This window comes from Hyla sarda, chromosome 4 (genome assembly GCF_029499605.1).
Source record: "Hyla sarda isolate aHylSar1 chromosome 4, aHylSar1.hap1, whole genome shotgun sequence".
In the NCBI taxonomy this organism is placed as follows: Eukaryota; Metazoa; Chordata; class Amphibia; order Anura; family Hylidae; genus Hyla; species Hyla sarda.
The window spans coordinates 118004867-118017330 of record NC_079192.1 but is presented as its reverse complement, the minus strand read 5'-3'; the positions used below and the strand labels follow the sequence as shown (position 1 = coordinate 118017330).

The following is a 12464-nucleotide window of genomic DNA, read 5'->3' as shown; positions in this document are numbered from 1 at the left end:
GACCAAAAATAATTGCCTCCCTCTCACAGTTTTAGTGGCCAAAATGTATTTGACATCCGAAGAACCAGAGACGGGTGTGGGAACAGTATTCTTTTGAGAGTAACGGCTGATCACAAGAGGTTTGAGAATAGATACATGGAACGAATTTGGAATATGTAAAGAAGAAGGTAGATGAAGTTTATAGGTCTGATGAAGTAGCTCCAAGCTACTAAACAGCTGTCACACCGGTCTGGAGATAGGTCCCGGCACTGCCGCCTGCTGTGGATGCAGCAGCACCCTGCAATTTGTACAGTTTGATAATAAAGAGCAACGATTATATATCAGAAGAGTGGTGAGTGCCATCCTTACATTTCTTTTGGAATCATTGTATGGAAGCGATTTGTGCTGTATAGGAGAGAGTACCACCTGCCCTTAATTGCATGACTCCCATGAGTTCACTTGAGGCTGTAAGACAGAAAAGAAAAGCCTAGTCAGGCTAATTGTATGCAGTGCCAGATAAACTGTTTCTTTGCTTGCACATGTAGTTTATAGGAGACTGAATAAATCTTTTGTAACATCTTCAACGGACCCAGGTAGTAAGAACCAAACTTGTAGCTGGGAATCGTGAAACGGATGTACTTGGAGGAAAAACATACCATTTCACCGGGAGAGAAGGACGGAGGAGGTCTTCTTTTCTTATCTGCCTGAGTTTTCATGCGAGAGGAGGCTAGAGACAAAGAATGCCAAGTTTGTTGCCAAATGGAAGAGAAGTCTCGAAAGAGTTCATCAACAGCTGGCACACTGGAGGGAACTGGAACTGGAAGAGGAAAACGAAGATGATGTCCATAAGCAACAAAAAATGAAGAAGTCCTCGTGGACTCTGAATCCTTATGATTGTAGGAAAATTCAGCCCAAGATATAAGGTCGAACCAATCGTCCTGACGAGCAGAAACAAAATGATGGAGATAAGTCTCCAGAATTTGATTCACCTTCTCCACCTGACCGTTGGATTGAGGGTTGTAGGCAGAGGAAAAGTCCAGGTTGATGTCAAGACGGTTACAGGGAACATTCCAGAACTTGGAAACAGACTGCACTCCATGATCCGAGACAAGATGATTCGGAAGGCCATGAAGACGAAAAATATGTTGAAGAAAGTGCTTTGCCAGCTGTGGAGCAGATGGAAGACCTGGTAGCGGAATGAAATGAATGAATGAAAATCGATCAACCACCACCCAGATGACCGTGTTATTACAAGAAGGAGGCAGATTGGTAATAAAGTCCTTAGCTATGTGAGATCACGGAGTTTCCGGAATGGGTAAAGGCTGTACGAGTCCTGCAGGTCTCTGCCGAGGAGTTTTGTCACGGGCACAGGTACCACAGGAACGGACAAAATTGGTGACATTGCGTTCTGGGTGCGGCCACCAGTAATGCCGGGAGATTAGTTGAATGGTCTTTCGTATTCCAGGGAGACCAGCCAGCAAAGAAGAATGTCCCCAATTCAGGACTTTACATCTCAGTTTAACAGGCACAAAGGATTTTCCGGGGGAACTTGTGATAGATCGGCTGGAGCTGCAGAGACCAATCACTCTGAAGGAATGATATGCCTAGGTGGGGAATCCAATCCTACAACATGGGAGGACCTGGAAAGAGCATCGGCTCTGAGATTCTTATGATCAGAATAGATGCTGACTGGATGAGAAGAACCTTCTAATAAATGTCGCCATTCCTCCAAGGCAAACTTAATAGCAAGGAGTTCTCGATCACCAATAGAGTAGTTCCTCTCTGTAGGCAAGAAAGTCTTGGAAAAGAAACCACAGGTTACAAGCTTGCCATTTGAGGTTTTTGGGTTAGCATGGCACCTGCTCCCATGGAAGAAGCATCTACCTTCAAGGCAAAGGGTTTCTCAAAATCAGGTCTTGTAAGCACGGGAGCAAAGGAAAAATCTGTTTTTAAGCGAGTGAAGGCCTTTTTGGCCTCCGAAGACCAAGTCTTGGGGTTAGAGTTTTTCTTAGTGAGGGCCACAATCGGAGCAACCAAGGAACAGAAATGTGGGATGAACTGACGATAATAATTGGCAAATACCAAAAAGCATTGAATTGCCTGTAGGCTGGAAGGGGGCGAGGCCAATCCAATACCGCAGTTAGTTTGTCAGGATCCATCTGAACGCCTTGATGAGAAACAATGTAAACGAGAAATGGAAGACTAGACCTCTCAAATAGGCATTTCTCCAGTTTGGTGTAAGGATGATTCTTCCGGAGGTACTTAAGAACCAGACGAACATGTGAACGATACTCCTCTAAGTTGGATCAGAAGATAAAGATGTCATCAAGATATACAACAAGCATGTCAAACTCAAAGGCTAACATGGGCCAAAAAAACAAGGTTTAACCCCTTCATGACCCAGCCCATTTTCACCTTCATGACCTGGGCATTTTTTGAAAATCTGGGATGCTTTTACTTATCATTCTGATTCCGAGATTGTTTTTTCGTGACATATTCTACTTTATGTTATTGGTAAAATTTCACTGATATTTGTATCCTTTCTTGGTAAAAAATCTAAAAATGTCATGAAAATTTTGAAAATTTAGCATTTTTCTAACTTTGAAAGTCTCTGCTTGAAAGGAAAATGGATATTCCAAATAAATTACATATTGATTCACATATACAATATGTCTACTTTGTGTTTGCATAAAAAAATTGACAAGTTTTTACTTTTGGAAGACACCAGAGGGCTTCAAAGTTCCGCAGCAATTTTCCAATTTTTCTCAAGATTTTCAAAATCGTAATTTTTCAGGGCCCAGTTCAGGTTGGAAGTGGATTTTAAGGGTCTTCATATTAGAAATACCCCATAAATCACCCCATTATAAAAACTGCCCCCCCCCAAAGTATTCAAAATGACATTCAGTAAGTGTGTTAACCCTTTAGGTGTTTCACAGGAATAGCAGCAAAGTGAAGGAGAAAATTCTAAATCTTCATTTTTTACACTCGCATTTTCTTGTAGACCCAATTTTTTTATTTTTACAAGGGGTAAAAGGAGAGAAATCACCCTAAAATTTGTAACCCAATTTCTCTCGAGTAAGGAAATACCTCATATGCGTATGTAAAGTGTTCGGCGGGCGCAGTAGAGGGCTCAGAAGGGAAGGAGCGACAATGGGATTTTGGAGAGTGAGTTTTTCTGAAAGGGTTTTTGGGGGGCATGTCCCATTTAGGAAGCCCCTATGGTGCCAGAACAGTGGACCCCCCCCCACATGTGACCCCATTTTGGAAACTATACCCCTCATGGAATTTAATAAGGGGTGCAGTGAGCATTTACACCCCACTGGCGTTTGACAGATATTTGAAACAGTGGACTGTGCAAATCAAAAATTTTATTTTTCATTTTCACAGACCACTGTTCCAAAAATCTGTCATACACCAGTGGGGTGTAAATGCTCACTGCACCCCTTATTACATTCCGTGAGGGGTGTAGTTTCCAAAATGGGGTCACATATGGATATTTATTGTTTTGCGTTTGTCAGAACTGCTGTAACAATCAGCCACCCCTGTGCAAATCGCCTCAAATGTACATGGCGCACTCTCCCTTCTGGGCCTTGTTGTGCGCCCCCAGAGCACTTTGCGCCCACATATGGGGTATCTCCATACTCAGGAGAAATTACGTTACAAATTTAGAGGGTCTTTTTTCCCTTTTACCTCTTGTGAAAATGAAAAGTATAGGGCAACACCAGCATGTCAGTGTAAAAAAAATATTTTTTTTACACTAACATGCTGGTGTAGACCCCAACTTCACCTTTTCATAAGGGGTTAAAGAAGAAAAAGCCCCCCAAAATTTGTAAGGCAATTTCTCCCGAGTACGGCGATACCCCATTTGTGTCCCAAAACTGTTGCCCTGAAATACGACAGGGCTCCAAAATGAGAGAGCGCCATGCGCATTTGAGGCCTGAATTAGGGATTTGCATAAGGGTGGACATAGGGGTATTCTATGCCAATGATTCCCAAACAGGGTGCCTCCAGCTGTTGCAAAACTCCCACCATGCCTGGACAGTCAATGGCTGTCCGGCAATACTGGAAGTTATTATTTTGCAACAGCTGGAGGCTCCGTTTTGGAAACAGTAGCGTACCAGACGTTTTTCATTTTTTGGGGAGGGGGGGCTGTGTAGGGGTATGTGTATATGTAGTGTTTTTTACTTTTTATTTTAGGTTAGTGTTAGTGTAGTGTAGTGTTTTTAGGGTACAGTCACATGGGCAGAGGTTCACAGCAAGTTTGCCGCTGGAAGTTTGAGCTGCAGCGCAAAATTTGCGCCATCTCAAACTTGCAGCACTCACTGTAAACCTCCGCCCATGTGATTGTACCCTGTACATTCACATTGGGGGGGAGGGGGCAAACATCCAGCTGTTGCAAACTCCGAGCATGCCCTTTGGCTGTCTGTGCATGCTGGGAGTTGTAGTTTTGCAACAGCTGGAGGAACACTGGTTTGGAAACACTAAGTTAAGTAATAAACTTTCAAGTGTTTTGCAACCAAACTTAGTGTTTCCAAACCAGTGTGCCTCCAGCTGTTGCAAAACTACAACTCCCAGCATGCATGGTCTGTCAGTGCATGCTGGGAGTTATAGTTTTGCAACAATTGCAACAGCTGGAGGCACTGAGGTAGGAAACGGACAATGTTTCCCAACTAGTGTGCCTCCAGTTGTTGCAAAACTACAACTCCCAGCATGCCCAAACTGCCCAGGCATGCTGGAAGTTGTAGTTCGGCAATATCTGAAGGATCAGATGCTGCCGAACTACAACTTCCAGCATGCTTGGGCAGTCTGGGCATGCTGGGAGTTGTAGTTTTGCAACATCTGGAGGTCCACAGTTTGGAGACCACTGTATAATGGTCTCCAATCTGTGCTCTTCCAGATGTTAGAGAACTACAACTCCCAGCATGCCTGGACAGACTGAGCATGCTGAGATTTGTAGTTTTGCAACATCTGGAAGAGCACAGATTGGAGACCATTATACAGTGGTCTCCAAACTGTGGTCCTCCAGATGTTGCAAAACTACAACTCCCAGCATGCCCAGAAAGCCAAAGGCTGTCTGCGCATGCTGGGAGTTGCAGTTTTGAAACTCTCAGAGGCAGCAGTGAGATCGCTTTACGGCGATCTCACTGCTGCCAATGAAGATGCCGCACTGCTGCTGCAAACTCACCTCCGGGACGCAGCGCCGCCGGGACCGCATGGAAGACGTCGCTCGCGCGACACCGCTCGGGACACCGCTCGGACGGGTAAGTGACGCCGGGGGACGGGTCAGGGACACTTAGCAGAGCGGTGTGTGTCCTGATCCCCGTGATCGGAACTCACACACCGCGCTGCTAAGTATTTTCATAGCGAAACGCTGCTATCAGCTAGTCAGATTTGACTGGCTGATAGCAGCGATCGCTGGGGGGGGGGGGGGGGGAATGAAACCCCCCGTGGTCGCACGGTAAGATGGCTGGCTATCAGTGATAGCCACCATCTTTCCGGGCGCTGCGGGATGCCGCGAGTAGCGGCAGTAATGTTCATGACGTACCTGTATGTCATGGGTCGGGAACACCTTGCCACCCATGACGTACAGGTATGTCATAGGTCGGGAAGGGGTTAAAGGGGTATTCCAGGCAAAAACTTTTTTATATATACCAACTGGCTCCGGAAAGTTAAACAGATTTGTAAATTACTCCTATTAAAAAATCTTAATCCTTCCAATAGTTATTAGCTTCTGAAGTTGAGTTGCTGTTTTCTGTCTAACTGCTTTCTGATGACTCACGTCCCGGGAGCTGTCCAACTCCTATGGGGATATTCTCCCATCATGCAAGGGATATTCTCCCATCACGCACAGCTCCCGTGACGTGACATCATCATTGAGCAGTTAGACAGAAAACTTCAGAAGCTAATAACTATTGGAAGGATTATTATTTTTCAATAGAAGTAATTTACAAATCTGTTTAACTTTCCGGAGCCAGTTGATATATAAAAAAACGTTTTTACCTGGAATACCCCTTTAAGTTTATGTGGGTCGCATCAAAAAAACAAAAAACCATGCCCTCCCTCCTTTGCACAACAATCCCTGCCCCCCTGCAAAACATCTCATGTCTCCCTGCACAAGACCCCATCCCCCCCCTGCACAAGACCCCATTCCCCCTTTGCACAGGACTCCATGCCCACCCTCACAATACCCCATGCCCCCCTGCACAACACTTCATGACACCCTTCACAAAACCCCATACCCCTTTTGTACAACACTCCATGCCCCCTTTGCACAAGACCCCATGCCCCCCTTTGCACAAGACCCCAAGCCCCCTATGCACAAGACCCCATGCACCCTTCACAAGACCCTGCCCCCCTGTACAAGACTGTGCAGTACAGTTCCCCCACATTAAGTGCAGTATAGTTCCCCCACATTAGGTGCGGTATAGTTCCTCACATTAGGTGCAGTATAGCTCCCCTACATTAGGTGCAATACCTGTTCCCCAACATTAGGTGCAGTACAGTTCCCCACATTAGGTGCAGTACAGTTCCCCCGCATTAGGTGCAGTAAAGTTCCCCCACATTAGGTTGGCAGTATAGTTCCCCAAATAAGGTGATTAGGTGCAGTACAGTTCCCCCAGATTAGGTGATTAGGTTGGCTGTATAGTTCCCCCACATTAGGTTGACAGTATAGTTTCCCACATTAGGTGCAGTATAGTTCCCCACATTAGGTGCAGTACAGTTCCCCCACATTAGGTGCAGTACAGTTCACCCACATTAGGTGTAGTATAGTTCCCCACATTAGGTGCAGTACAGTTCCCCCACATTAGGTTGGCAGTATAGTTCCCCACATTAGTTGCAGTACAGTTCCCCCACATTAGGTTGGCAGTATAGTTCCCCCACATTAGGTTGGCAGTATAGTTTCCCACATTAGGTGCAATATAGTTCCCCCACATTAAGTGTAGTTTACTGCTCCACTTCAGTGTTACGACCACCACTTCTCCGGTCCGGGGTCACGATCTACTGCTATGGCCGATGGGCCATTGCAGTAGGTCCCGGGAGGGGAGGAGCGGTGGTCAGAACACCGAAGATGAAGTGCTGGTGAGTGGTGACTTACCATAGCTGCGCGTCCTCCGCACTGCTCCGCTCCGCTCTTCTCCTATGGGCGCACACACGGGATGTCAGTGACCTCCCTGTATGTGCTACCTCCCTACCGCCCCTGCGTTTCTTAAATTAACGTGGGGCCGCAGAGAGGTAATGGGGGCATCCTTTGCACAAGACCCCATGCCCACCCTACACAAGACCCCATGCCCCCCTGCACAAAACCTCATGACCCCCTTCACAAGACCCCATGCCCCTTTTGTACAACACTCCATGCCCCCTTTTCACAAGATCCCATGCCCCCCCTTTGCATAAGACCCCATGCCCCCCTTCACAAGACCCTGCCCCCCTGTACAAGACTGCACAGTACAGTTCCCCCACATTAGGTGCAGTACAGTTCCCCCACATTAGGTGCAGTATAGTTCCCCCACATTAGGTGCAGTATAGCTCCCCCACATTAGGTGCTGTACAGTTCCCCCACATTAGGTGCAGTACATTTCCCCACATTAGGTGCAGTATAGTTCCCCACATTAGGTGCAGTACAGTTCCCCCACATTAGGTTGGCAGTATAGTTCTCCCACATTAGGTGTAGTATAGTTCCCCAAATTAGGTACCGTACAGTTCCCCCACATTAGGTTGGCAGTATAGTTCCCCACATTAGGTGCAGTACAGTTCCCCCACATTAGGTTGGCAGTATAGTTCCCCACATTAGGTGCAGTATTGTTCCCCACATTAGGTGCAGTATAGTTCCCCACATTAGGTGTAGTACAGTTCCCCACGTTAGGTGCAGTACAGTTCCCCCACATTAGGTGTAGTATAGTTCCCCACATTAGGTGCAGTACAGTCGCCCCACATTAGGTTGGCAGTATAGTTCCCCACATTAGGTGCAGTACATTTCCCCCACATTAGGTGCAGTACAGTTCTCCCACATTTGGTTGGCAGTATAGTTCCGCACATTAGGTGCAGTATAGTTCCCCCACATTATGTGCACTATAGTTCCCCACATTAGGTGCAGTATATTTCCCCACATTAGGTGCAATATAGTTTTCCACATTAGGTGCAGTACAGTTCCCCCACAGACATACAGCCTTCAGCCATATACAGTGTATGGCTGGAGGCTGTATGCCTGTTTACTGCCCCATTTCAGTGTTCCGACCACAACTCCTCCAGTCCAGGGTCACGATCTACTGCTATGGCCTAAAGCAGTAGGTCCCGGGACCGGAGGAGCGGTGGTCGGAACACCGAAGATGAAGTGCTGGTGAGTGGTGACTTACCATACCCGCGCATCCTCCTCACTGCTCTGCTCCACTCTGCTCTTCTTCTATGTGACGTCCCTGCGTGTGCTACCTACCAGTGGCCCCTGGATTTTTTAAGTTAACACGGGGCCGCAGAGAGGTAACCGGGGCATCCATGTGTCCTGAAAAGATTTTTCGGGGACCGGAGAATGCGCTCCAGGAGTGCCAATGATGATCCGGCCCTGACCAGAGCAATAAATATCTTTGCCGGGCCGCAAAGTTATTGATTGTGGGCTGCATGCGGCCAGCGAGCCACATGTTTGACACCCATGATATACAACAACACAGGTATAGAGAAGATCTCGGAAGCTATCATTGACAAATTCTTGAAAGACAGCTGGAGCACTGCAGAGGCTGAAAGGCATAACAAAATACTCAAAATAACCATCAAGGGAATTAAAGGCCATTTTCCATTCGTCTCCCTCGCAGATACGAATAAGATTATATGCTCCCCACAAATCCAACTTTGAGAAGACCTTGGCACCCCGTAGACAATCAAAAAGTTCAAAGATCAGAGTGGATAATGATTTTTGAAAGTGATCTTGTTTAGACCCCTGTAGTCAATACAAGGACGGAGAGAACCATACAAGAAACCTGTTTGTGTCTCAGCAACAGATAATGGATAAATTCTTCCTCGAGGAGGCATAGTTTCAGGCTGTAAATTAATGGGGCAATCGCAAGGACGATGTGGTGGAAGGGTCTCAGCCTGCTTTTCACAGAATACATCTGAATAATCTTGATATGAAAGAGGCAGACCAGGCATATGAGGAAGAGAAGAGACAGGTTTTGACTGGACTGGCATAACACAGGGATTTTGGCAAAACTGTCCCCAGCGTGCGATTTCACCAGATTTCCAGTCAAGTTGTGGAGAATGACTTGAAGTCATGGAAGACCAAGAAGAAGCTCCGAAGTACAATGTGGAAGCATATAAAACAAATTTTTTTTCCTTGTGCAAGACTCCTACTTGCATGACGAGAGGTTCTGTGCGGAATAGCACATTGCAAACCAGATTTTGTCCATTAACAGAAGAAATATACAAGGGCTTAGCAAGCCGAGTAACAGGAAGATGATGTTTATGGACCAAGGAAGCATCAATGAAGTCGCCAGTGGAACCAGAGTGCAAAAATGCAGAAGCAATGAATGAAGACTTGGCAGAAGTATAGGCTTGAACAGAAATGAAATAAAAGAAGAAAAAAAACCTCCAAGGTGGCGCTGTTCCAGCAAAAACATGAACTTCTGGTATTTCGCTTAAAAAAACATATTTATTAGTAAAATCAGTTTAGCAAGCCCATAGCAAAGCAAGACGTGTTTCGGGAACCTGCGTACTCTTTCTCAATTGCAGATATATCAGAATGAAATGAAATTCAAAAAGAAAAGAACTTGATAAGTACTGGAAGGGTTAAGATTTTTAAATAGAAGTAATTTACAAATAACTTTCTGGCACCAGTTGATTTTACAAGTACCAGGATGCACAAACAGCCATAGGGCATGCAGGGAGTTATAGTTTTGGCACCAGATGTTGCAAAACTGCAACTCCCAGCATGCCCTTTGGCTGTGCATGCTGGGAGTTGTTGCTAAGCAACAGCAAGAAAACAACTCCCCTCCTGCTCTATCCATCTGCCACCACTGAAGACGCTGTTGCTGCTGCCAGGGGCCTCCGGCGATTCTGCTGATGCCAAGGACCCTCAACGCCGATGCCAGGGACCCCTGCTTGCCCCGATGGACAAGTAAGGGACCCCCGAGTGCCCCGATCACCGCCCAGCAGGTTAGGTGATTGATCGGTCGTCCGGATCGACCAATCACACGATCATTAGGTGGCACCTGTGCCACCTCAATCCTGCTGGGTAAGGGTGATTGGCACTGTCTCGGACAGCCCCAAACACCCTTTTTTTTCCGGGTCACCGAAGACCCGTTTGACCCGCAACCGCCACAGATTTGTCATCAATTTAGACAGGCGATTTGCGGCGATCGCTGACATGGGGGTCTCAGGACCCCCCCAGGGGTTTGCTCAGGATGCCTGTTGAGAGATTTCATGGCGGTGAACGTTCAGGGCGTACAGGTACGTCCTGGGACTTAAGGACCCAGGGCGTATCTGTATGCCCTGTGTCCGGGATGGGTTAAACATGCTAATTTTTGTACAAAAAGTTATTATACAAAATAAAACCTATAAAAGTTATAATACATAATAAAAACCTATATAAGTTGGGTATCATTTTAATTGTATAATTTATTTTTTTTATTTTTTTTGCAGTAGATTTTGTGGTAAATTGATTGATGTCATTACAAGGTACAACTGGTGGTGCAAAAAAACAAGCCCTCATATGGGTCTGTAGGTGGAAAATTGAAAGCGTTATGATTTCTTGGAGAGGAAGAAAAAATTTAAGTGTAAAAATAAAAAATTGCCAGGTCCTCAAGGGGTTAATTTTTTTTTTTTTTTTTATTAATTAAATGAAACCTCCAAATGAGCAAGATGCGGGTACGAGAAGGGAAGCTTTAACATCTACCGTCTACAACACACAGACACCACACTACAGCTTCAGCGTACAATAGGCAATGCAAGAGCGGCGCATGCTCGGATCAACCCAGCCAGAGATTAGACGGACGCATGCTCCTAGTGACGCTAGCATTGTGCGCAGGCGCAGATAGACACTTGTGTTCTTGGCGGACAACTGAACGTGCGCGGAAGAGTTTCGCATTTAGCTTTAGTTCTGGTAACGCGAGAGTTGGTCTGCGCATGCACGGTCCTGAACGGTGAGTACCCGGAGCTGCTGTGCCTATCAGTGCTGAGCACCGTCACTTACCGGCAGGGAGTCTCAATGTGGGGAGCTTGGTGACTGTAATAAGCTTTCTGTGTATGGCTGGTGTGGGTTATGAGGCGGACATTATTCCTTCTCAGACTCCCTTGTTTGTTGATGCTCCAGACATAGTTTACAGCTACTTTGTGGCGAAGATGTCTGCGGGTGGGAGCGTCCTGTGCTGGAAGACGTTTGCCTGTCAGCTGTATGACGTAATACTTAATGCTCTTCACAGCTGAGAGTTTGCTACAGTGTTTCCCAACAAGGGTGCCTCCAGCTGTGGCAAAACTACAACTCCCAGCATGTCCGGACAGCCTTCGGCTGTCCGGGCATGCTGGGAGTTGTAGTTTTGCAACAGCTGGAGGCACCCTGGTTGGGAAACACTGCTCTAAGCAATTTCATGCTCTCCAACCTGTGGCTGTTGGGAAACTGCAACTTCCAGCATGCCCTGACAGCCAAGCTGTCAGGGCATGCTGGGAGTTGTAGTTTCCCAATAACTTTAGGGCTGCAGGGTTCCACGCCGATCCTTTTGTTTTACATTACATTATTTTACATTACATCTAGAGATGAGCTAACTTACAGTAAATTTGATTCGTCACGAACTTCTCGGCTCGGCAGTTGATGACTTTTCCTGCATAAATTAGTTCAGCTTTCAGGTGCTCCGGTGGGCTGGAGACTCTTTCCTAGGACTGTATCCACCTTTTCCAGCCCACCGGAGCATCGGAAAGCTGAACTGATTTATGCAGGAAAAGTCAGCAACTGCCGAGCTGAGAAGTTCGTGCCGAATAAAATTTACTGTAAGTTTGCTCATCTCTAATTACATCCATTGTTTTACAGTAAGCACAGGACTGGGGATATGGTTGTACTGGTTCTGTATATAGGATTGCCTAGACTGGCACAGTAACCTCTAGTTGTGTCGTCACATTCACAGACAGCAAGTTGAGTTACTGAAATCTGCCCAAAAAAACTTGTCAACTGGAGAATTGCCTAACGCCACGTTCACACTGTTTTTGCCTCCTTGTCACTGTTTCCGTCACAGTCTGATTACAATTACAAAACAAGGTCACACACACACAAAAAAGTTACGGTGTTGCCCATGGATAATGTCATTTGATGGGAAACGGATGGCATACAGCAGCATCTGTTAAAGGGGTACTCTGCCCCTAGACATCTTATCCCCTAGCCACAGGATAGAGGATAAGATGTCTGATTGCGGGGGTTCCGCTGCTGGGGACCCACGCAATCTCTGCTGTGTACCTTAGACATCCAGTGCACTGAGCGAACTTCATGACAGGCGATGAGGTGCGGAGGCTCG

The 12464-nt window shown here is 46.4% G+C and overlaps 1 protein-coding gene across 7 annotated transcripts in view; it reads left to right on the top strand.

Moving 5' to 3' along the window:
• The first annotated feature begins 10881 nt into the window (after positions 1-10881).
• Positions 10882-12464, top strand: part of DET1 (DET1 partner of COP1 E3 ubiquitin ligase) — an 80472-nt gene continuing 78889 nt past the window's right edge. The window contains exon 1 of one of the 7 annotated variants that reach the window (XM_056571912.1): positions 10882-11105. The gene's annotated coding sequence lies outside the window, so the exon portion shown is untranslated. The other 6 variants (XM_056571905.1, XM_056571911.1, XM_056571908.1 and 3 more) reach the window with 6 other exon arrangements.